General features: G+C 37.5%; 1 pseudogene; it reads right to left on the bottom strand.

Moving 5' to 3' along the window:
* Positions 1-2303: 2303 nt before the first annotated feature.
* LOC104873974 lies at positions 2304-10152 on the bottom strand (annotated as a pseudogene).
* Between the last annotated feature and the right edge of the window lie 14269 nt (positions 10153-24421).

Below are 24421 nucleotides of genomic sequence, written 5' to 3'. Positions count from 1 at the left end.
GAGTTCCAGAACAGTGAACTACATAGTGAGACCCTTTCTCAAAAGAAAAAAAAAAAAACCCAAAAAAGAAAAAAAGAGAAATATAGGCCTGTATCCCATAAATATGTAGAATTATATATTAATCAAAATTGAAAAAATGTTTGAATTGAAAATGCTAACTACTTTTCTCTGATCATTACACATTGTATATGTGTACCAAACTCTTGCAGCTTACCCCAGAAATTTACAAAATTAAAATAAGAAAAAAATATAAAAGATTTCTTGTATATGATTCCAAAAGCACAGGTAACCAAAGTAAAAATACAGAGGCAACAAAAAATGTATGCACACTTCAGGAAAAGAAAAACGTATAAATATTTTAATAATAGCATTTATTGAGACACTGTGAGATTAATACAAGTTACCTTTTTCCCCTTTTTCCTCTGCAGTTATAAGACGTGCTCAAGCTTCCAGACATTTATTAGTACCTCAAACCACTGCCTGGGTAACCTTGGTCATTGAGATCGCTTCACATGTGTTTTCAATTTCTTCTCTAAGGGCCAGCAGTGCAGTGGATTTTCTGCATTGTATGACATCTGACATCCTTCGGGGGTCCCTCAGATGAGGGTAATAACATTTGTTGAAAAATCATACTATTTATTTTTCCTGAAGTTAGATACATTTTTTTATTTTGCAGACTGTAGAAAAATAAGATTGCACTAAACCCCATGTGGGGACTCTTTTGGGGGTGACAAAAGGGATATAGAAAGATGATGTTTACAAACCTTTGTGAGTGTGTTCAATATCAGATTGTCTACTTAAAAATGGCTGAAACGGTAAATTTTATATTTTACCCCAAGTGGAAAAAGTAGGAGACTATTTTTTTCTGTTTTTTAAATAATACAAATAAATTATATTACAAATTAAAATGTCTTCACAGTAAAAATAGCAAACTATAATGCTTTTACTGTCCTCTTAGAAAAGGTACATTAAAAATGCTGGGCATTAAGACAATAGTTACATTCCTTACATTTAACAACTTCTGTGTCTCACATCCACTGCCCACAGTTCCACTAAGATTTAATTTTCCTGTTTTTTGATTTGTTTTTGGTACCAGGGATATAACTCAGGACCTTGTACTTGTGAGGCAGGTGGTAGCACCACTGAACTAAACTCCCGCCCTCCTGTCTTTTATATAGTACTTTACTTTGTAATTACACTTCCTGGTATATAGTCATTGAGAACTTGGAATATGGCTAATCCAAATTGAGCTTTGTACTTTCTCATTTTTATCTTTTTAAAAAATGGATCTACTATAAGCCGGGCGTGGTGGCACACCCCTGTAATCCCAGCACTTGGGAGGCTGAGGCAGGAGGATCACTGTGAGTTTGAGACCAGCCTGGGCTACGTAGTGAGTTCCAGGTCAGTCTCAACTACATAGTGAGACCCTGTCTCAAAAAACCAAAAAAAAAAAAATCTGCTATAAATTTAAAAATCAGATATGGATTCCATTGCATTTCTATTGGACAATCCTGGGCTAGAACATTTGAAAACAAACTGGCTATCATATATATTTTCTCTTGGCTTTTTGAAATGGGAATTGTAAAATAAAGCAGCTACTCATGCATATTTGTATTTTTTCTAATGGATTTTTTTCAATAGAAAAGGTAAAAATTACTGTACTGTTAATTTCAAAGTTACAAAAAAATTAGGACCAGCATTTATGTACTGTAGCCTAAAAGATTAAAACAGTGGATATCAAATTTCCCTATTCTTTTCACTTTATATCAAGGACAAAAAAGAGTCATCTAGAAGAAGGGGTGGAAAACTAGAACACAGGAGAATCCACTATCTACCAGTATGGAAGTTGAGAATTCTCCACTAAATTACTGAGAAAGCTCTCTATCTCGGCTGGCAGTGGTCAGGCTGTCCACACCACTGGGCTCACAGCCCTCTACCCAGTTTCATAAAAAAGAGCAGCTACTTTTCTATCTCAAAGAAATACACATTTGGTTCAAAATAATGTGGTGGAGTATGTGCAATTTTCTTCCATTTCCAGCCTATAGGTAAGACCTGTTACAATAAAGCTTACAAGGTTATAATCATCCGACATTAAGGAACCTGTCTATAAGTCACTGAAAATGTGAGTAGTTAACGATCTTCAGTAAAATACATCATGATGCCTTTTTATTTTCCTTGTTGGTTAAGGGTAATTTATTCTGAAATGGTGGCATTTGTGTTGTTTCCTTCTGGCAGCATACTGGAACTCATTTTTCAAAATCTGTCCTGAAAGTGATACATTTGTATCCATGTTCAGGCCTTTCAACAAGCTCATCTGAAATCTGAGTTTCTACTCAAATTCTGGTTCATTCACTTCACCTGCAAAAGCAACTGGCACAACTACTCCCTGCCAGCGCAGCTCTCGAAGAACATCTAATATTGAGTTTAATTCTCTGCAGAACTTTAACTGTGCAAGTCTTTTCCATTTCTCAATTTCTTTCTTTTGCTCAGTTTCTACTACTTGGTATGTCTGTTGTATTATCTGCCGAAGTTCCTGCTCTCTCTGCTTATATCTTACTTCCATCTTTTTTATTTTCTTTTCTAAGCCCCTGAAATATTTCATCTCTGGAGTATGGTTTTCTTTGGCTTCTCTCTATTCTTCTAATAGCTTTGTAATCTCTTTCTGTAGGATTTCTTCTCAAACTTGAGAAAGCGCAAAAGACTCTTGTGTACCCTGCAGCTCATTAACTTGACTTTGGAAATGTTTTATAAGGACCTCTTGAGTTGTTATTTTATGATTCGGTTCAGCTACTTTGGAAGAAGAATTTTCAGCTGCATTTTGGCCAAGGAGTTTCTCTGCTTCCCTCTGCTGGGATGCTCTGAGGGCCGCAGTACGTGCTGCAGGGGTTTCCTTGACCCTTTTCTTGGAGTTTTCAAATTGGCTCATTGCTGCTTCAGATTCCATCTTCTGCTTCTCTTGCTCCAAAATCAATTCCTTGAGCTCATTTTTCAATCCTTAGTTTTCTTGTACAACCTCTGAAATATAGGAATCCATAAAAGTATGTGGTTGGGACAGCTTGTGATCCAGGGTTCCAGAGCAGTTTGCATTTCCTTTATTTGGGTGCAAAACATCTTTCTGCACCTTTTGGGCATTCATTTCCTCTCTGCCCTTTGCATGCTGATTATACGGCATCACTCTCCTCTCCTTCTGAAGCCTCTTCACAGTTTTGGAAGGGTTCTGTGTTTCTCTTACTTTGGCAGCCAGTTCTTCATTTAGTCTTACTAGTTTACCTTTAGCATGGGCCTGTTCCACCTGGAATTCTATAGACTGGAAATCTTTATCATTTTTACCATCTTTCTTGAGTTCTAATGCAGCATTCTGAAGTTTAAGAACATCTATTTCTGCTTTAAATTATCTCGCAGTGGTTTGATGGGCTTCCTTAATGTCCCTGAGTTCTGTTTCTAGTGCTTTTACCCTAGAATTGTCATGCTGGTTCTGCGGTGTTTCCTTCAATTTGCAGGGAAGTAGTTGCTCCTGTTCCTCAAGTCTTTGTTCATACTGGATCTTCATTTTCTGAAACTGTTGTCCATGGTATGGAGGCTTTTCTTTGCTTCTTCATCTTTGCCCTCCAGGTCAGCTTCCAGCTTTTTAATCCTTTTCCCATGAATTCCACTGTATTTCTATCTGCTGAATCACCAGCGGCAGAGGCAGCCAGTATTAAAGCAGGTAAAGAATTGGGGTGTCTTCTTTTCAGAATTCTTTCCACTTCCTTAACTTGTTACTCTAGATCCTGAATTGTTCTGGCATCAGTTTCTCTATCTTTTGACTGTAACTTCTGCTGAGCAGATGAATTACCAGAGTGAACTTTTAGTTTCTCAGTCTCCACTTTCAACTTCTCAATTTCTTCATTTGCTTCTTTAAACCAAACTGCATCTTTATCCAGAAGTTCCTGATATTCAGCATACCACTGTAACCTTTTTTTGCAGATGACTGATTTCTTATTTATGTGTTTCTTCCAAAATTTTTCTTTCATATAACTTTCCACCCGTGGCATAAGCAATCTGATCTTTGGCTTGGTCTTGCTCTTTCATTTCTTCCAAGCCTACTTCAAGAGCTTGTTTGTCTTGCTTCATTCTTTTGATGTCATCAACGAACTGCTTTTTTCTTTCTGTGTTACCTATAGTTCTGCTAACAGATCTGTAAAACTCTGGTTTTTGTTAGGCTCTGAATCTTCTACTATTTGAGATAGGAAATGACTTTTGTATATTTGTCTTTTTAAGGAAGCTAATTCACTGAATAAACTCTGGTTTTCGTTAAACATTCGCTCTTATTTTTCTTTTCTTTTCTTTTTGTTTTTTGTTTTCTGTTTTTTGAGACAGGGTCTCACTATGTAGTTGGGACTGAACTGGAACTCACTATGTAGCCCAGGTTAGTCTAAAACTCACAGAGATCCTCCTGCCTCAGCTTTCCGAGTGCTGGGATTACAGGTGTGCACCACCACGCCCAGCTATGTAAGACCTAAAGTCTCACTTTCACTCTGAGGAGCGTGAACAGCCAAAAGGGCCTTCACGATGCTGAGTCCTATAGTCCAGCAATGGCTCCGGATGCAAGACCTTCCGTCTTACTTCCAGGAGCTTGGACAGCCGAAAAGGCCTCCAAGATGCTGGGGCCTATAGCCCAGTGACAGCTCTGGGAGCTTGACGAGCAGCAAGAGTCACCCAGGAAGGAACACACCAGACTAGTTGGAAAACAGACCTTTATTAGGCTGGCCAGATGGCACTCCCAGAGCCAAGTAGCTCTGAGAGGTGCCAGCTCAGGGGTTTGCACAATTTTTAAAGGCAAGGGGGAGAGGATTGCAAGCACAGCAAGTGGGCAAGGAGTCAGGCAGGGGTCAGTTTTCTGCTATCTGTCTTAGGAGGTCAGGTGTAGGGTGCACCTGGTCTCTTAGGTTGATCCTCTCTAGACCTCAGGATGTTCTGTTCTGGTGAGGCCATGAGTCACTATCTTGTTTACCCGTACCAGGTTACAACACACTCTGTTCTAATCTTATCTGGGAACAGAGCAGAAAGGAATGTGCATGACTATATGCTGACTAGCTGGGGGCTACACAGTGGTCAGGGTCCCACATTCCCCACTGATTTTTAGGCCCAAATCAAATCCTTCATTTAGTCCATATCTTGTTGCAGTTTTCATTTTTTAGCCATTGTGGACTCACCAGCTTCAGCGGGGGTGAGAGCAGGGCTTTGAGTGCATTGTCTCTTGGGGTTGGAATCTGTGGAACTTAAACTTGGTCCTGAAGTTTTATCAGATGAGCAGGAGTTAGCACAGGAAGGTCTTCTTTATTTTTAATTTACCCTTGAATATTTTGAAATACTTGCCCAATTTTAACAGCTGTGATTTTATACTGGATATGCCCAGTTGAGATAATTTTATAAAGTCTCTCAAGACACAGGGTGGCCTTTTAAACAAGACCTCATATGGGGAGAACCTTACAAGAACTCTGAGGTCAATAAGCAGTATAACAGTTTAGCTAGATCTTGTACAACCTCTGTTACAAATGCTGGCCCATTGTCACTGCCTATGGAGAGAGGCAGACCAAACCTTGAAATTTTTCTAATAAAATGTTACATATCTCTGAAGCCCTCTTTGTTTTTGTAGGGAAGGCCTCAGGCCATCCAGAAAAATATAAACCCATATTAATATATATTTATAACCTTTACAGGGGGTGGGTGTTGAAAGGGAACAGCAATGCTCAACAACTGGGCCACACACACCACACGAAGAGGTCTGACTGGAGAATTTATTCAGGGGAGTGGAGCAGAGAGAAAGAGCACACACACACACACACACACACACACACACACAGAGAGAGAGAGAGAGAGAGAGAGAGAGCAGAGAGAGAGGAGGAAATACTGGCCTATTTATGGGACTTGGAGCCAAAGACCTCCTTGTTAGGGTGGGGTATGCCATCCTTAACCTATTGCAAGCCACATTGCCCACTAAGGAGGGAGCTCTGCAGGAAGCTTTAGCTTTTAATTCTATGTACTGATGTGGTTTTGGGAGAAGGAAATTTAAGACAAGGGTTTAGGGGTAGAAGAACCCAGAAATCCAGCCCAAAATGGCAGTGTCACAAAATACTTTAACATGATAAATTCCCTAACAGGTATAATCATCTAAAGTTTTTATTTAGTTGTCTTTTCGGCTTATCTGTCTACTTTAGCATTGCTATATGCTATTGCATCTTTTTAAAAATTATTATAGTTACTTTGTCAGATTTTTATATTGTCTCAAATAACTATATTATATCCTGTTTATTTTTAATAAGTTTGCCCGCTGCTGTGAGAAGATCACACTTGTATAGACTGTGCCATAGATATACCAAGTGGCAAACAGGAATCTGTATAAACATTTTCCCTCTTTTCTTTTGCCCATTGGAGAGACTGTATGACTGCCCATAGCTCTGCTCACTGAGCTGACCATCCAGTGGGGAGGGGTCCTGCTTTGACCACTTCATCTTGAGTCATTTCTGCATAGCCAGTATAGTGTACCCCATTTTCCATGAAGCTGCTTCCATCCTTGAACAGGACGAAATCAGCCTCAGGCAGCAGGTCTTTCTGCATATCTAGATGACTGGAGAACAATTCGTCAGTGACCCTGAGGCAGTCATGGTCAGGGGGCCAGGTTCCACAGGCAAAAAGTAGCAGGGTTTAAGGCTTTAACTGGTGCAAAATTTGGCTGGGGATTCTCGCAAATGAGGGCCTGTTATTATGTGACTCTATTATTTGAGAGTCATCAATGTCTTGTCATTTAATAGTTTTAAAGGCATGGGGAAACTGAACAATTTACTTTTTTTTTTACAGAAATCATATTTTGAAAATGAGAACTATAAACATATCACAACATATTTAGAATCCAACCCTTTGATGATAACCAATGTAGACATTTTGTAACAAACTTGAAACTAACAAACAAACATATATAGTTTTTGTTAAATCATTTCCACACACCTTCTCTACATATTTAGGCTTTTTGGTCTTATATATCTTTCTTTATCTCTTTTTAACAAGACAAACATATAAAAACCTTTTATGTCAAAAGTATATCTCTTTTACTTATAGCTTTCCTAATATTTTTCTCTGTCTCATTTACTATTAACCTTTTATAACAAACTTTATCCTTTAAAATCTTAAAGTATCCTCTTTTCTGTTCTCAGATTGTTACATCTTAAAATTTGACTGGCTGTCAGTAGAACAGTATTAACCTTGAGGGTTTTTTTAATCAGCAAAGTACAAAAAAGAGCAAGTCAACCCTATAATCGCAATTCAAGAATATGCAATGCACAAGAAGTGTTTAAAGCACACCAATTTAGTTGAAACAGATACATTTATCAAATAGTTAAAATTTCTAACTTGATTTTTCTTGTAAAAATCTCTTGATGTCTGGTAAAACACAACTGCAGTTTCTCTGGTTTGTAGTTTTTTTTTTCTATTTTGTTTTTCAGAGTTTTTCTACCTGTTTTTAATCCATTAGAGATTTATTTTTTCATTTTAGTTTTTTCTAATGAGTGCAAGCCCTGTTTTATTTATTTATTTTTTTGAGTCCCATCATGCTTTCCCATCTGCACCCTCCAGTGCAGTAAAACTAAACAATTCTGTTTTTGTCCCCACCTACTCCACACCTTTTTGGCAACTCAAGTGGGGTAGGGGATAGCTCAATCTCCTCCAGAGGGGAAACACTGGGATTTGCCTGCATCGATGTCATATTTTCTGAGAGGCAAGTTCACCACAGGAAAAACAACAGATTTGGCAAGCAATTGTTCTAAGACCAAAACTAAATAGTTCTCATTAGCAGCTGATTACCACGGGACAGAAGCTCGAGAAGGCTCCAAGTTATCAAGGTCTCAGGCAAACAAAACAAAGGCAGATAACTTTCTTTTTGTCTAGAGTTTTTTTCTGGGGGCCAAGTCTGGCTTAGCTGAGATCATGATAACTCACAAATTTTTTTAAGCATCTTTGGTTGTGGTTTTATCTCATAGTCCCCCACAAAATCTTTATCAAAATTCTGAACACACAACAGACAGGACACTGACAAGATAAACAGGTGCCCCCAAAAAACTTTGACTCTACCCAGAGTCCTTGTCAGGGCGGGGGTCAGGGGAGGCTTCCCAGCTAGTCAGCCACCTCGATCCTGACAACAGATGGTTACAACCATTCCAAAGCTCACCTCCAGAGGCTTTTCAAAGGTCTATATCTGAGAATCTCCTGCTGGATCCCACTTTAGAGACTCTCAGCTGGATTTACAGTTCCCACCCGGGGATCTCTCTGGGGCCTCCAAAATGTAAGACCTAAAGTCTCACTTTCACTCCGAGGAGCGTGAACAGCCAAAAGGGCCTTCATGATGCCAAGTCTTACAGCCCAGCGATGGCTCTGGATGCAAGACCTTCAGTTTTATTTCCAGGAGCTTGGACAGCCAAAAGGGCCTCCAAGATTCTGGGGCCTATAGCTCAGCGATGGCTTGACTAGCAGCGAGAGTCACCCAGGAAGGAACACACCAGACTAGTTGGAAAACAGACCTTTATTAGGCTGGCCAGATGGCACTCCCAGAGCCAAGTAGCTCTGAGAGGTGCCAGCTCAGGGGTTTGCACAATTTTTAAAGGCAAGGGGGAGAGGATTGCAAGCACAGCAAGTGGGCAAGGTGTTGGGGTCATTTTTTTGCTATCTATCTCAGGGGGTCAGGTGTAGGGTGCACTTTGTCTCTTAGGTTGATCCTCTCTAGACCTCAGGATGTTCTGTTCTGGTGAGGCCATGAGTCACTATCTTGTTTACCTGTACCAGGCTCCTCCTGCACACTCTGTTCTAATCTTATCTGGGAACAGGGCAGAAAGGAATGTGCATGACTATATGCTGACTAGCTGGGGGCTACACAGTGGTCAGGGTCCAACAGCTGGCTCTTTATTTTTCTTGTTCTTGGAGATCGTCTATTTGATTATATCATTTTTTCATTTTCGTGTTGATATCCTTATTCCTGTATTCCTTTTTGGATTTGCTTCAACTTTTCTCCACTGACAGGATCAGCTGTTTCTCCAAAATGTAACCATCTTTGCTTTCTGTTTGTTTGTTTGTTTCTTTATTTTTTTGATACCGGGGACCGAACTCAGGTCCTTGAACTTGCGAGGCAGACACTGGAACCGCTGCACTAAATCCCTGGCTTCTGTTTGTTTCTTCAGAGCTACTTAACTTGGTTTGAAGAATGTAATTTCTTGACACCTTGAACCATTTTTTTTTCCTGTTGACTCTTTAGTTCCTCCAATTTATTTTCCAGTTTTTTTGTCTTTTTCTGAGAACATGACTTTAATTTGCTCAATTAGGGCTTCTGCATACCTGAATTTTTCTTCAGCTTCTTGAACCCTTTTAAGCATAAATAATTATTTCTTTTTGTTCTCATGACTGTATCCTGAAAAATCAATCTGAAACTGAACACAAGAAGCAGTTGCTTAGGATCTTCAGACTTCTTAGGAGTAGCCAGGCAATTTTCACTTTTGGGAGCTGCTCTACTCAAACCTGCAGGCTTGATGAGTTTTGTTCCAGATAATATTTCTTTTTTCTTTGCTTGATTTGAGGTGCAGATGAGTCTGTTGTTGCTTGTCACATCCTTTGAAGTTTTCTTTTCAAGTGTAGAAAACAACTTAAGTGGTGAACTGGGTTTACCATAGCCTGAGCTCCCTAATGGATGCATATAATCCACTCTGGGGTTTTCTTTTAAACAAAGGTGCACGTCTGGCCTTTTTGTGTGGTGCCTGTTTACCAATTACAATTCCTTCTTCTCCAGACAGACTTGAGATTTAAAAGCTTTATTAATTCTGTCATCCTGAGATAATACTGAAGAATTAACAGATTTTTTGTTCTTTAAAATATCAAGGTATATTTTATCAATATGTTCTTCTGTAGTAGCTACTATTGGACAGCTGTTTTCCTTATTCTTATTTGTTGTCTTTTATAAAATCACAGTTTCATCAAATAGTTGGCTCACATTTTTGGGTCTTGACATATAACATTTGTGTTTATCTTAAGGGGAAAAGAGTGAACATTTATAGTATCTTTGCATGGACATTTAAGATAATTACTTTCTGATTCTAAACTCTGGAAGGGAATTACCCTACCTGTGCAAGTCATTTGCTAAAACAAAATCACAAAAGTAGTCTAGTTGAAATAGAGACCAGAACAATGAATTGAAAAGTAGGTAATTTAAATGAAAATATTTTAAAGTTAAAATTCTTTCTTGCCAGCACTAACAGTGTGCTCTGGTTATATACTGTGTCTTACAATAGCAGGCTTTATGAAGATCAACTGCATGTTCCAGGAGTAGGTTGATATTAACTGTCAAAGCTCATCAACTGATTTAATTTGGTAGTTGTGTACTTATTTAATAAGCTCTCATCTTCCACATCTGTATTCTGCTCCTTTCATGGATAGTGGTATGAACTTCTAGTTCTCTTCTGTACCTCTGTGATGTTAAACAAATCTTAATAGTATGGCTGTAGGCTGCCAGCACAATCAGATCATGATGTTCCAAGAAAGGGGTCATTAGTTTGGCCTTACAGGATGTGCCAACTTCCTTAGAGTACTCTGTGTGCTCTTTGAGGTCTTCTGGGCATAGATGTGTTTTTGGAGTTTCTACTTATTTGCCCCTTATCACATTATATTAGGTCAGAATGATAGTTTGGGGAAGAGCAATAAGTACATATAAATTACTTCTTGAAACTTTCCTAATAAAATATTGTAAAATGTGACAAAATTAGCAAGACTTTGCCAAAATAAAAATATTGTGATTAAGACAAAATGTTTTGATCCAGGAGAGCCAAAATGATTAATAATATTTTCAAAGGGAAAGAAAAAAAATAAGAGAAAGGAGTTACAAAACTTTACATGAATTTGAAAAGTTAATATTTCTTATTTTCTTCTCAGAAATACTTAGAAATATTATTACATATAATAAATGAAAATGGTAATATAGATACAATCACAGAGAAAGAGAAAAGCTGGAAATAAAGAAAAAAAAACAGAGAGCTTACCTTTAATAGAGGAACTCTTACATTGACAGGTGATTTTTCAACAGCAACAACAGAAGCCATAAGCTAAGTGGAATAAATTATTCAACACATTTTAAAAAAGTAAATGCCAGCCTAGAAATACATGTCTATCAAAAATATTGCAAGAGTAAAGTATAACCATAGACTTGCAGATAGTTTTAAAAAGAGAGATATCAGCAGATCTCATGAAAGGGTCATTTATTATTATTATTATTGTTGTTTTTTGTACTGGGGATTGAACTCAGGTCCTTGAGCTTGCAAGGCAGGCCACCAAACCGCTGAGCTAAATCTCTGGCCTATGAAAGGGTAATTTAAAGGATGTATTTATTTAAAAAAATGACCACACATGGTTAAGTATGTGGTGAAGAAGCAATTAAGAATGACAAATGGATAAAAGAGGGTAAAACTGGTAGGATTAAGTATGTCTTGTGAGAATTAAAACATACATAAAGCATCAAAATTCTTAAGATACAGCAGAGGATTGAATCAAATTAAACTTTTCCACATTTCATGTATTATTTATCAGTAGTGTACAATTATGGATTAACTATAAATATAGACTTGAAAAATTAGGTATTTATAATAAGATATATGTTAAAACAAAATATAGAGAAGGATTAATAGGAAAAACAACATACAAATACCAACAAAGGAAACCAGTATATTTCTTAATATTGAACAAAGTATCATTTAAGGAAAAAATTATTATAGAGAAAAATAGATCACCTTATAATGAGAAGTTGTGGGATTCACCTGGAAATTTGACCTATAACTGGGATGAATATAATACTGACTTTATATTATAATATATGAAGGTAAAATTAAAAATAGGATATAGATTGGAAGAGGTGAAAGTGAGTTAAAGTGTTCTATCAGTAGTCTGAGAACAAATGTTATTGGTTAATATTAAATATTCACAGTTAAGAGTTTATGTCTTCAATATTGGAATAGGAAAAGACTTTATGAACAAATCCTCAGTAGCACAGGAACTTGCACAAAGAATCACCAACTGGAATCTCATCCTATTAAAAAGCTTCTGCACTGCAAGAGAAACCACCAACAGAGCTAAGAGACAACCTACAATGTGGGAAAAATTTTTTACCAGTTGCTCCTCAGACAAAGGACTAGAATATATAAAGAACTAAAAAAAATCAGACCCCTCCAAAATATAAAGACCCAGTTCAAAAATGGGCATCTGAAATGAGCAGACACTTCAGACAAACAAGTAAAAACAACAAATAAATATATGAAAAAATGTTCAGCATCACTGGTCATTCAAGAGATGTACATGAAAACAACAGTGAGATTCTATCTCACCCCAGAAAGAATGGTTGCTATCAAGAAGTCAACCAGCAACAAATGTTGGTGGGGTTGTGGGGAGAAAGGAACCCTTCTGCATTGTTGATGAGAGTGCAGACTGGCGCAGCCACTGTGGAAATCAATATGGAGGTACCTCAAAAAACTAGGATTAGAGGTTCCATTTGACCCAGCTATCCCTCTGCTAGGTATCTTTTTAAAAGAATCAAAAGAATCATCCCACAGTGATATATGCACACACATGTTTATAGTGGCACAGTTTGTAATAGCTAAAACTTGGAAACAACCCAATTGCCCATCAACTGGAGACTGGATAAAGAAGATGCATTTTTTCTATAAAATGAAGTACTACTCAGCCATAGAAAACAAGAAATTAGAGACATGTATAGCTAAATGGATGAACATTGAGGTGATACTATTAAGTGAAAGAAATAGGACACACTTCAGTAACTACCAAATAGTTTTTGAGGAGTCTGTTATCTAACGAATTAAATTCTAAGACAAATATTGGAGACACGGAATTTTTGAGACATTATACCTGTATAAGCACCTCCAGTTTGGACTGAAACTGACAAGGGTAGGAATATATGAAAGGAGACTGTCCCAAAATTCTCTAGTTAGAAAAAAAGCTGATAATACTACTCACCTGTGAAAATATTCTGCCATTTGTGAAAAAAGGAAGGAAGAGTGACATCAAGGAATATTATAGGAACAGACAGAAAAAAAAAATGAAGAAAATAATTTAAGAGACCTATGGGAGAGTTTAAAGTGTACCAAAATATATACAATAGGAATACCAGGAGAAAGGAGAGGCAAAAAGGAGCAGAAAGACACTTGAAGAATTATGGCCAACACTTCGAAAACTTGATGGAAGACATCAGTCTATATATCCAAATATAATAAACTACAAAACAATGAATGGAAGAATCACTCTAAGTCATATTATAATCAAAATAGTCACATGACAGATAATAGAGAATCTTCAAAGCATGAAAAGAGAACTTGCTTTGTGCTTACGTGATATTTTACAATGTACAATTGCATGTTTATCTCTTTTTCTGTGTACTTTAAAGTTATATTCCTGGGGCATATAAATATCTTAAATTTAAAACAATATAGACTGAATTAGCACCAAACCAGTTTAATTGTAGGCTCTGCTGCCACACATCTACATCTATATCTTATTATTATAATAGATTACATCTTTATATATCGTTAATCCATTAACATAAATTTGTAATTATTGTTTTACACATTTGTCTTTATTAATATAGAAAAAGAGGAAGCGCCAAATCTAGCCATGTAACAGATATAAAATCAACACACAATAATCAATAGCATTCCTGTACAGCAATAATGAACTCACACATGAGGAAAAAAATATCATTCACAATAGCATCAAGAAAAATTAACTAGGAATGAACTTAACCAAGAAAGTGAAAGATCTCTACTGCAAAAACTGTAATACTCTGTAAAAGGAAATTGAAGAGGACATAAGAAATGGAAAGATAAGCCCCATTCCTGGATAGGCAGGTACAATATAGTCAAAATGTTCCAAAACTGACATGGTGGACCGTCAAGTTATGACTTGGGTTAATTAGGTTAATAGAAGATTCATCTGCCTCTTGTTTTCTATAGCATGTATCCAAGTAAACCTCCAGATCTCAGCTGTGTTGACTTACAACCAACTTGAGTTACTTGGGAACCAATACAGTTTGTAAGTCAAAGGTCCATTGTGTGCAGATTTAATGTAATCCCAGTCACACACCAACAGAACTTCTCACAGAACTGAAAAAAAAAAAATCCTAAAATTCATATGGAAACAGGAGAGCCCCAGAATCACAAAAGCAAAAGATTACAATCTTGGACTTGAAGTTCCATTTTAAAGCCGTAGTGATAAAAACAGCATGGTTCTGGCACAAAAACATAGATGTGGATTAATGAAACAGAATACAGGATGCATAAATAACCCCAGACAGGGTTGGGGATTTAGCTCAGTGGTTCTGGTGACCACCTCGCAAGCACAAGGACCTGAGTTTGATCCCAGGTACAAAAAACAAAACAAAACAAAACAACCCCAGACACATTTTTCTAGTTTGTCTCTGACAAAAGGTCCAAAAACACACTGGAGGGAAGGTAGCTTCTTTGATCAATGGTCCTGGAAAAACCGCAAAAGATTGAATTTAGACCTATGTATCTCACCACATGCTGAACTAAAATCAAAGTGGATCAAATATTTAAAAGTTAAAACAGAAATACCTTATCTGCTCCAAGATTAAATAGGCCAAAGTCTTGATGACACAGCCATAGGCGAGGAGTTTCTGAACAGAACCCCAATGGCACAAGAAATAGTGCCAAGAATAATATGAAATGGTATCATATGATTCAAATGGAATCATATGTAATTGTAAAGGTTTTGTACAGGGAAGGAAACAACCAACAGAATGGAGACAACCTACATAACGGGAAAAATGTTGCTATCTATTCCTCAGACAGAGAACCAATACTTAGAATATATGAAGAATTCAAAAAGCACTGGGACTTACCTCAGTGGTTCTGCCTCCCACTTCGCAAGTGCAAGGTCCTGAGTTTGATCCCCAGTTAAAAACAAAACAAAACAAAACTAAAAAAAAAAAAAAAAAAAAAAAAAAAAAAAAAAAAAAAAAAAAAAAGGACAACTAAAATAAGCATTTTTTAGAAGTGCAATTGACAGTAAGTATATTAAAAATGTTGTAGTATTGAGTAGTATTCTGCCATAAAGAAGGAGGCATTTGAGTCATTTGTAGGAAAATGGATGCACCTTGAGACCATAATGTTATTTGAAATAAATCAGGCACATAAACTTAAATATCACATAGTTTTTCTTGTATGAGAAATCCAAAATATAAATAAAGAGCAATACAAAAGATAATAGGAAATAAGAACATAGTCCTTTTCAAGAAGAAAGGAATCAAGAGATGGAGGGAGGGAGTAGGAAAAGGAGAATAAGGGGATGAGAAAAAGGATTGGAATGTATTATGTACATGGAGCAACTTCCCACAAGTAATGAAATAAATCATTATGTACCACACACATGTAGTAACAAAAATAAAGACTGAAAAAGTAAAAGACTATCTACTAAAAAAAAAAATAAAAACAAGGTTGATAGAGAAAGAATGATTTTCTATAATAAATAACATCTAATGAAATCTATGACTATCAAATCAGCATGGCAGAAAGTACTCAAAGGAATTCTAAGCTGAGACAGTGAGGACAATGTTTCCAAAGAACCCAAAGGAAAGAATACAGCTAAATTGGAGAATGGTTATACAAAAGAAAAAATGAAAGAGTGAGCACTAGAAAAAATAATGCAGTGAATGGATTCAGTAAATACTTTCAACAATAACAAAATGTAAATGGTCTAATTTCCCAAGCAAAAGACAAAAGGCTGGGAGATTGGGTCATAAAACAGCCCAAGTACATGCTTGCTGCAAGAGACGCATCTCATCCACAAAGAAACACATATAAAAAGAGAGAATGGGAGATGATACTCAATACACCCAGGGCCTGAAAGCAAGACAGAATGTCTACCCTATGGACTTAAAAGCCAGGATTTAATCAGAAGAGACAAAGGAGGTCACTACACAGTGATAGGGTGAACATTTAACAAGAAGAGATGACAACTGTAAATATATATGCACCAAATATCAGAGCACCCAATTTCATAAAATAAAAGCTACTGTACATAAAAAGACAGATAAACACCAATGCACTCATAGTGGTGGATGTCAGTAACCCACTCTCACAAATAAGTCAACCAGAAAAAAAACATATTAGAGTTGAACCACACCATCAAACAAATGTACTTAACAGATATCTACAGAGTGTTTCATTCAACAACAGAATGCACCTTTTTCTCAACAGTACAGTACAAGGAACTTTCTCCAAAACACACAATACCTTAAGACATGTGATACTTCAATAAATGTAAAATAATTTAAATTATCTCTTGCCTACTATTGAATCATAACACAGTGAAACCAGACTTTACAGCAAAAACAAACAAACAAACAAACAAACACCTCCTTCAGTAACTACACAAATATACAGAGATTAAATAGCACACTCTCAAATAGTCAATAGGTCAGAGGAGAAATCATGGAAGAAATTTAAACTTCCCTGATAGGTGGAAGGAATATCATCAAAATGGCCATATTACCAAAAGTGATATATAGATACAATGCAATTCCAACCAAAATATTAACAGGACTCTTCATAGAACTACAAAAAAACCCTCTAAAATTTATGTGGAACCAGAGAGGACAGAATAACCAAAGAAATCTTGAGCAAAAAGAGCAAAGCAGGAGGAATTGTAATTCCAGATTTCAAGTTATACTACAAGTCTATAATAATAAAAACAGCATGGTACGTGTACAAAAATAGCTATGTTGATCAATATAATAGAATTGAGGATGCAGAAACAACTCTATGCACCTTTAGCTATTTGACTTTTGACAAAGGAGCCAAAACCAAATGCTGAAGAAAAAAGCCTTTTAAACAAAATTTGGTAGGAAAACTGGTTATCTACATGCAGAGGGATGAATCTGGACCTATATCTCATACCCTGTACTAAAAGTCAAATCAAACTCAATCCAAGACCTATATATAAAAACAGATACACTGAATCTTCTAGAAGATAAAATAGGTAACACCCTTGAAAACATAGGTATAGAAAAGGCCTTTCTGAACAGAAACCCAATTGCACAGAAATAGCATCAAGAATGTACAAATGGGATCATATAAAAAAAATCTTCAGAGTAATCACTTCTCAGCCTTTTGGCTAAGATCAAGTGTAAAAAATCTGCACAGAAAAGGAAACAAACAACCAAGTGGAGAGACATTCTACACAATGGGAAAAACTTTGCCAGCTACTTCTCAGGTGGAAAACTAATATTGTACTGTACTTAGAATATATGAAGAACTAAAACAAATTAGACCCCACAATAAAAGATGCAATCAAAAAATGAGCAACTGAAATAAATAGACATTTCTCTGAAGAAGTACAAATGACCAATAAGTACACAAAAAATGTTCAGCATCTTTGGCCATTAGAGAAATGCCAATCAAAACAGCACTGAGAGCTTCTGGGAAGATGGCAGAGTGATGAACAGCAGAGAAACAGCCTCTGTAAGATTTCATGACCAGATGCTGAAATATGGCACTGTGAGTTAGACAAAAGGAAGGAAGTAGGCCACCAGGACCCAGACAGAATCTGAAGCGAGAATTGAAGCCCATGGGAAGAGCAAAGAGAAGGTTTGCAGTGCAGAAGACAGAGAGTGGTGCTTTCTTCTGAGCCCCAGCTTGCTGTGGGGTGGAGGGCAGTTTGAACCTGCGGATGCACAGTGAGTATGGTGACCCCCAGAGACCTTCACAGAGAAATGCTGCAGTGGAACAGAATGGTGGGTGCAATGAACTGCAGTGGCTGGGGAGTTATTCAGGTTCAGACATCTCACAGGAAAAGACAATGTACTGGTCATCATTTCGGAAATGTACCAATGGTGGTTAGAACTCAGAACATCTAGGGGTTCGCTCCATCTAGTGGATCCCAGTGTCAGGGTGAGACAGAGGTCAAGGAGCTGAGTTCAAACCAGCAGGGAGCCATGATTCCAGCAAGATGGCAGAGCAGTGAGTGCCACCAACACAGTTCTCTAAGACAAAGTGCCCAGAGCCTGGAAAATATCTCGGAGAGGAAACTGAGTGGGTGAAGGACACAGGAACCACAAGGGAATGGACAGAGGAGGAGAAGAAAATAGGATCCATTATTACAGAAGACATCATTCACTGATAGAGACCGCATGGTGTGGTGTAGCCACACAGCGGGGAATAGGCAGGGAAAAAAATTGCGGTTCACTGTGAAATGGAGAACATACTTGGATCAGAAGAATTTCATGTAATTGGAGACAACAGTGCGAACATGAGACACTGCTTCCAGAGTGACCCATCCCAGAGTCGACAATTGGTGAATGAGGGAGAACAAAGTCCCCACACAGTTGCTCAGAGAAGAGCAAGTGGAAGCATCATCTTATCTCAAAAAGCTCAGCGCTTGCACTCCGTTAGCCCCATGGCCACCTCACTGCCAACTCCCTGGAACAGAAGAGGGATGCACTCCCTCACAGTAGACTGCAGGCAGCTGGACAGCAGACTGAAAGAAATGCTGCTGAGAAGTGAGGACTGGGACTACCCAAAGTAGCAGCCAGTAAGGACTACAGGCATCTCCCTTCTCTGTGATCGGAGACATGGGATGGGCAAGTGCTTTGTTTAGTATGGGAAAGGGACACTCCCACACTGCCCTGCAACAGGTGGCAGGCAAGCAACCGTACCCAGCAGAACAAAGGTACTCTTCCCCCCTACAACCGGTGTGTGGGACCAGTCAGTGGAATGGAACTGAGGAAGCAGCAGGATCCCAGCGGGACTGTGCATCAACCTGGAAGCAGCCTTGGGTAGCTCCCTGGGAGGGTTCCCAAACAGCTAAGAGAGCAGCATGGAAACAGCCTCAGTGAGGGGATGTGTGCAGGTAACCAAGTAATAATTTTTTTTCATTGAGTTTATTGGTACATTTCAGGTATACAGCGCAGTTACATTCATCAGTGGGATCTTGTACCGTTACATGACAGGTCGTGGTTCTTATTTTTCTCCCCTTACCCCTGCCCTCCCTTCACCCCCTCCTCCCTTCCCTATTTACAAACACTTTATTTCCATTTTCTCATATTTTTTTTCTTTCCCTTATTTCCTTTCCCCTACCCTTCCCACTTCCCCTACACCTTTAGCCCTTTGCTTTCTATTTCATATTGTCAATTATACCATTAGGATTTTATGTACCATTATAGTTTTTCATACCAGAGAAATTATTTGGTATTTATACATGTGTGACTTATTTACTTCACTTAGGAGTATATCCTCAATATGTATCCACTTTCCTATGAATGACTCTAATTTCTCATTCTTTATGGCTGGGTAGTATTCCATTTAATAGAAAAATCACATCTTTATCCAGCCTCCAACTGATGGACAAATGGGTTTCCAAGTTTTAGCTATTACAAACTGTGCCACTATAAACATAGGTGCACATATATTACTATGATATGATTCTTTTAATTCTTTTGGAAAGATATCCAGCAGAGGGATGGCTGGGTCAAATGGAACCTCTAATCCCAGCTCTTTGACGTATCTCCATATTGATTTCCACAGTGTTTGTACCAGTCTGCACTCCCACCAACAATGGAGAAGGGTTCCTTTCTCCCCAGAACTCTACCAACATTTATTATTGGTTGATTTCTGATAACAGCCATTCTTTCTGGGATGTGGTGGAATCTCAGTGTTGTTTTCATCTGCATCTCTCAAATGACCAGTGATGCTGAACACTTTTTCATATATTTACTTGCTGCTTTTACTTCTTTGTCTGAGAAATGTCTGTTCATTTCAGATGCCCATTTTTGAACTGTCTTTATATTTTTTTGGGGGGCTGACTGTTTTGAGTTCTTTATATATTCTAGATAATAGTCCTTTGTCTGAAGAGCAACTGGTAAAAATTTTTCCTACATTGTAGGTTGTCTTTTAGTTTTGTTGATGGTTTCTTTTGCAGTGCAGAAGCTTTTTAATAAGATGAGATCCCAGTTGTTGATTTTTTTCTGCTAGTTCCTGTGCTACTGAGGATTTGTTCATAAAGTCTTTTCCTATGCCAATGTCTTCAAGAGTTCTGCCTAACTTATCTTCCAGCAAGTTTAGTGTTTATGTTTTAATATTTAGATCTTTAATCCACTTGGATTTTAATTTAGTGCATGGTGAAAGATAAGGGTCTAGTTTTAATCTTTGGCAGGTTGAAATCCAGTTTTTCCAACACCATTTATTAAAGAGGCTATCTTTCCTCCAGTGAGGATGGTTGGCTCCTTTGTCAAAGATGATGTAGCTGAGTACATCTGGAGTTGTTTCTGTATCTTCCAATCTATTCCACTGATCCTCAGGTCTGTTTCTTTGCCAGTACCATGCTATTTTTATCACAGTGGCTTTGTAGTATAGTTTCAAATTGGGAATTGTTATACCCACTGCCGTGTGTCTGTTGCCTAGGATGGCTTTTGGTATTCTAGGTCTCTTATGGTCCAAGTGATAATCTTGAAAGCTATTGGCTGAAGAACAGACACAGCTCCCGCACTTGGAGACCAATGTAGGACAAAACATCCTCACTGGAAAAAAGACAGCCTCTTTAAGAAGTGGTGTTGGAAAAACTGGCTTTCTACATGCCAAATACTAAAACTAGACACATGGATTTCATTATGCACTAAACTAAAATTTAAAAGGATCAAAGATCTAAATATTAAAACTGAAACACTAAATTGGCAGGAAGCAAGAATAGGTAGAACTCTTGAAGACACAGGGGTAGGCAAAGTACTCATGAACAAAACCAAGACTGTATGGGAAATAATACAAGGAATTCACAATTGGGATCTCACCCTATTAAAAAAAACTTTTGTGCCACAAAAGAAATCACAGACAGAATTAAGAGGCAACCCATGGAGTGAGAAAAAAATTTTAACCCAGTAGTCCCTCAAAGGACCAATATCTAGAACATACAAAGAATTGAAAAAAATCAAACCCTCCCAAATTTAAAGACTTAATCCTAAAGTGGGCATCTGAAATGAATAGAAACTCAGATGAAGAAGTACAAATGGCAAATAAATCTGTGAAAAAATGTTCAACATTTCTGGTCATTTGAAAGATGCAAATTAAAACAATACAGTCATACCATCTCATGTCAGAAAGAATGGTTAATATCAAGAAATCAACCAACAACAAATGCTGGCAGGGATGTGGGGAAAAAGAACTCTTCTCCACTGTTGGTAGGAGTGCAGACTGGTGCAACCACTGTGGAAATCAGTATGGAGATTCCTCATAAAACTAGGATTGGAGGCCCCATTTGACCCTTCTATTCTCCTTCTGGATATCTCCCCAAAAGAATTAAAAGCATCATACTACAGAAATATGATACATGCACACCCATGTTTATAGTAACACAGTTTGTAATAGCTAAATCTTACAAACAACTAACATGCTCATCAACCAATGAATGGATAAAGAAAATGTAGCTTTTCTATACAATGGAGTATTACTCAGCCATAAAGAAGGATAGACTCAAGATGTTTATGCCTAAATGGATGCACTTGAGGCTATGCTCTTAAGTGAAGTAAATTGGACACACATGTGTAAATATCACGTTGTATCTCTGGTGTAAGAAACTGAAAGTGTAAATAGGGACAAAATGTTCAAAAGAAAGAAGGAAACAGAGAGAGGGAAGGGGGAAAGGAAGAAAGGAAAAAGAAAAATGAGAAAAGAAGGAAAAATGGAAACAGGCTTTTGTCGATAAGGAGGGGAAGAGGGATTGAATGGAGGAGAAGGGAATGGGGGGGAAGGAATCAAGATATATCATGTACAGGTACAGAATACCTATGAAGAATGTGACCATTGTGTATACCTAAATTGTACCAATACATTTTCTTTTAAAAGCCACCATGGAACCAAGTTTAAGGCAAAAGGCACAGAGAGTTGCAGGCCAAACAACTCAAGTTCCAGCCCCACAGCCAGAAACCAGTCTGACTTTCAGTGGAACTGGTGGTGCGAGCTTGCTGAAAATATCCACTACCCCACTGTACACTTACTGATGCTTGGCTGGGATTGATCAACACGGATCTGGGCTCCATCTGCCCACACTGTCTACAGTGACAGCAGAGAGTTGCCCTGAAATGTACATTCCTTTGGTCTTTCCTTTCTTTTTTTTTCCTTTGTTTTGTTTTTTTGAGACAGGGTCTTGCTTTGTAGCCCAGGCTGTCCTCTAACTCACAGTGATCCTCCTACCTCAGGTTCCTGAGTGCTAGGATGCACCACCATGCCTGGCGTGTCTTTTCTTGGTTTTATAAGGCTGTGACCATTTGTTTCTACTGTTTTGTTGTTGTTTTGCTCTGTTATTGTTTTTAGTTTTCTCTCTCTCTCTCTCTTCTGTTTTCTTCACCAGTTTCCCAAAGTATGAGCAATCTTCCATTGTCCTCCAGCCTTCTAATCTATTTCTCTTCTATTTCTCTATTTTTTCCTCTTAGCCACTTTAAAATTTTCTCCCCTGGAGACCATTTTCAGGGGATATTTACTGTATATAATTTTCTGGTTGGTTTTGGATTCTGTTATATAATCACAAATCTAGTTCATATGGTTAAAGGTGGAAAATTAATAGTTAACATAATTTGTCATTTCCTAGGATGTGTTTGACTATATTGTTATTACTGATTGTATTACTTCAATCAAGGTGACATAATTGTTCTAATCAGTTGTTCTAGATTGCCTAAGGGTCATAAACAATACTGTAGGCCAGTGCCATAGAACCAGGAGCTGGGCCAAGTAGGCAAAAACATCTATTTCCCAATACATTGAAGAGGTAGAATCTTGCAACAAACTCAGAACTCCAAAGAAGGCTGCTGTTGGAAGATATCTCTAAGCAGTCATTTCTTAAGTGTTGTAGATACTAAAAGTCAGCTACACCTGAAAAACATCTCAGAGAGCAAGCCATTTCTTAAGGGTTCTTTTCTTTACATTAAACATTTTAATTTTATTGGTACATTTAATGTATACAGCATAATAACATTCATTGTAGGAAATTTGTACCTTTACATAATCAGTCTTGGTTTTTATTTTTTTCCCTATTCCCCTGCCCTCCCTTCAACCTCTCCCTCCCTCTCTATCTACAAAGACTTTGTTTCCACTATTTTTCATTTTCTCATATTAATTCCACACCCTTCTTTCCTTTTCCCTACCCCTCCCCTTCTCCTTCCTCTTTGTCCCTTTCCTTCCTATTTCACATTATCTATTATACCTCTTAGTCTTTATTTACACTTTCAATTTCTCACACTAGAAAAACTATTTGGTATTTACACCTGTGTGCCCTACTTATATCACTTAAGAGTATCACCTCAATGTGCATCCATTTAGCTATAAATGTCTCTAGTTTCTCATCTTTATGGATGAGTAGTACTCCAATTTATATTTTAAAAAACCACATTGTCTTTATCCAGTCTCCTGTTGATAGGCAGTTGGGCTGCTTCCAAGTTTTAGCTATTACAAGTTGTACTGTTATAAACATGGATGCACATATATCTCTGTGGTATGATTCTTTTCATTCTTTGGGGAAGATACCCAGCAGGGGAAAATCTGGGTCCAATGGGACCTCTAATCCTATTTTTTGAGGTATCCCCATACTGGTTTCCACAGTGGTTGCACCAGTCCACACTCCCACCAGCAGTGGAGAAATGGGACCTCCAATCCTATTTTTTGAGGTATCCCCATACTGGTTTCCACAGTGGTTGCACCAGTCTACACTCCCACCAGCAGTGGAGCAGGGTTCCTCTTTCCCCATAGTCCCACCAGCATTTGTTATTGGTTGATTTCCCAATAGCAGCCATTCTTTCTGGGGTGAGGTGGAATCGTAGCATTGTTTTCATTTGAATCTATCAAATGACCTGTAGGTTGGATAACAAATACCCAAACACAATTACATAGAACTAATAATTTTTAGTGTTTGGTGGCACAATTAGGTAACTAATTCACACACATCTTTTTGTATATTTTATGAATAACTAGAAGAGAAGAATTCAAAGTCTCCAAATACAAAGTAATGGTGAAGAGATGAAGCATTAATTATCCTGATTAATGAGTACATATTGCACACATATATTGAAATATTATACTGTGTCTCATAAATATGTACAATTATTGCATGTCTATAAAATATTGAAAAATATATGAAGAGATAGAAATGTTAAGTACCTTAATTTGATACATTGTATGCATTATTGAATTATTGCACTGTGACTATAAATATATATAATTAAAATAATAATAAAAAGACACACATGGGCTCACTTAGACCCAAGTTAGCCCATGCATTTTAATAAATCAGAAGATAGATAAAATAATTTAAGCCAAGCAAAGAGATTTCTCACATCTTCTATTCATTACTA

The sequence above is a fragment of the Fukomys damarensis genome, unplaced genomic scaffold (assembly GCF_012274545.1).
Source record: "Fukomys damarensis isolate Sample0158 unplaced genomic scaffold, DMR_v1.0_HiC HiC_scaffold_22, whole genome shotgun sequence".
Lineage (NCBI taxonomy): Eukaryota > Metazoa > Chordata > Mammalia > Rodentia > Bathyergidae > Fukomys > Fukomys damarensis.
Note: the sequence above shows the minus strand (reverse complement) of the source record. Positions and strands in the feature narration are given on the sequence as shown.